The sequence below is a fragment of the Palaemon carinicauda genome, chromosome 32 (genome assembly GCF_036898095.1).
Source record: "Palaemon carinicauda isolate YSFRI2023 chromosome 32, ASM3689809v2, whole genome shotgun sequence".
In the NCBI taxonomy this organism is placed as follows: domain Eukaryota; kingdom Metazoa; phylum Arthropoda; class Malacostraca; order Decapoda; family Palaemonidae; genus Palaemon; species Palaemon carinicauda.
In genome coordinates this window covers 52,105,739-52,108,238 of record NC_090756.1, presented here as the reverse complement: position 1 = coordinate 52,108,238, position 2,500 = coordinate 52,105,739, and positions in this window count along the sequence as shown.

Genomic DNA, 2,500 nt, shown 5'->3' with positions numbered 1-2,500 from the left:
ACTACGAAGAGAGACTTATATCAGCCTGTTCAACATAAAAACATTCGTTCCAAGTTTGAACTTCTGAAGTTCCACCGATTCAACTTCCCTTTCAGATAGTTTTCAATGTCTAGAAAAAACCCCGAATTGATCCAAATAAGGTAAAAATGTCTTAAAACTTTAATAATGAGTTAGAATACGATCAACATAAATGCAATACAAAAGAAATGATCACAATTGTATTTTAATTTTGTTCTTATGTACAGTTGGTGGCGTGAAATCAAGGCACACCTCACTCTGTGGACCATTACTTCTGCCATCTCTCTCTCTCCACTAGCTATCTGGTTACTCGGCGCGCAGTAAGAGTGTGACAGGGCATACAGAGATTCCTGTATCCAACTGTACATAATCATCCAAATATTCACGGTTATCAACAGAGAAATGTTTCCTTGTTTATCGATAGTTAGATGAACAGAGATAGGTCGAACGAAGCCAATATGTCAATTGTGGGAATTTAATTGTCTCTTCTCCAGTATCGAATTGGGATTCGCTAATTTGCAAAGTTAGCGACAATTAAGGACGTCCCGGGAAAGGAACAGCTGTCACTTAACGCACCCACAGACACGAAGAGAGAGAGAGACACGGAGAGAGAGAGAGAGAGAGAGAGAGAGAGAGAGAGAGAGAGAGAGAGAGAGAGAGAGAGAGAGAATTTCAAGACACATCTTTCATGATCTATCTTACTGCACATCAGTATATAGAAAATACAAAAGTTAACCATATTTAGCCTTTTATTTTACAGAACACTCTCACTCATGGTCCACACCAGGCCTCTTCACCCCTTTCAAGCTACATTTCAAAAAATAAAACTCAATAAATAAAAAGATCTCCGTATTTTCAGGAATCAAATGAGCATCAATGTTCTTAAAAAGTGCTGTTCCCATCACACACAAAATGTCTCCATTTCGTCACCCTTTTTATATTATTCACTTCCCCAATGCTATGATTATTTCTTCTTCTTCTTCTTCTTCTTCTTCTTCTTCTTCTTCTTCTTCTTCTTCTTCTTCTTTATTGAGGATTTAATTCCATTCACAATTATACTTTCTCCTTTCCCCATGGCCTTTCTGATAGATTCTAATAGGTGATATATATTGATATAATTATATGCATAATATATTATATGGTTCCCGGATCTGAGCACCCAAAATATATATCATACTACGGCTCGTAACTGGGAGCCAAACATAATATAATATTATATATACTACGACTAGCAAGGTAATGAACCTTTCCTATTCCAAACTCACTTGTTTGCTTTTACCTTAAAACTGTTACACTTTAAAACATTATTACATGAATTTTGAGACCGTTTAATAGCTCTCAGACAGAAATATATAAAACATTGAATATCCAAAGGTCTCTTAAGCACACTCAAAACCAAACTGGGCAATTACTCTTAAGTTTTATTAAAACGTATTCAACTTACTGTGGTTCTTATCAGGAATACGAACAGAATCTGGTTCCAACTAATGAGGATTGGAATAATACACTTGGAATAAGACAAAAATGTTACGATCTGAAATTATATACGAACTTGACTTGAACTATTATATTGGTATAAATCTTAGTCTAAGAAAAAAAATAATGCAATGAAAAATTATACAAAAGATTGAACTAAATCTGAATAATACAACGTTCAAGTTTGACACTTAATGAAGAATAGATAACCAGATCACGTTACAAAATCTATCCTTCCTACAGGGCCCACTACCAAAAAACCTTATACAATGCCAACACTCACCCTAATATAATAAAATCAAAATGACCGTATCTTTTCGACTCACGATTTGCCTTGGGGCACAGGGTCACTTAGGAAAGGACACACTATAACATACTGAACGCTTTCAACAATACACTGGATTGCGAGAATGAGAGATGGAGAGGGGAAGAGGCTGTCTTCGGGCTGTCGTTCTCTATCTCTATCTGAATCTGTAACCTAACCTTGATGTCATCTTTTATATGAAATTCGACTAATTCGAGAACGTTCCAGGATCGAGGTCTGGTAGCGTGGGGGTTGGGCCCAGCATCAAAGTTGCCAAGTAAGGCTCTCCTGAACACAACGAACGCCACGTCAGAAGACTCTCTCACACAGCTAGCTCCACCCAACCTTTGTCCCCGAAATAAAGAAGAAAAAAACATCCTCTCACTGCCCTTTCAAAACATTTCCAAAGCCTATTGTAGAGAATTTTCCAAAGCACATGTTGCTAAACATTTTCAAACATCATGCAATACATCATAGAATATAAAAGAACACTACCTAAGCCCTTGTTTATATCTCGCACGAATCCTTCAAATAGATTAAGTAAGACTTCGTATCAAACATACATAAAAAAAGTTATTTCTTAAAAATAACGCAAATTTCCATATATTAACTTGAATAAAGAATAAAATGAAATCAACACGAAAGTCGTACGTAATTTACATAAAATAATTATATCTACATAAGAGGAGCTTATTTTACGGC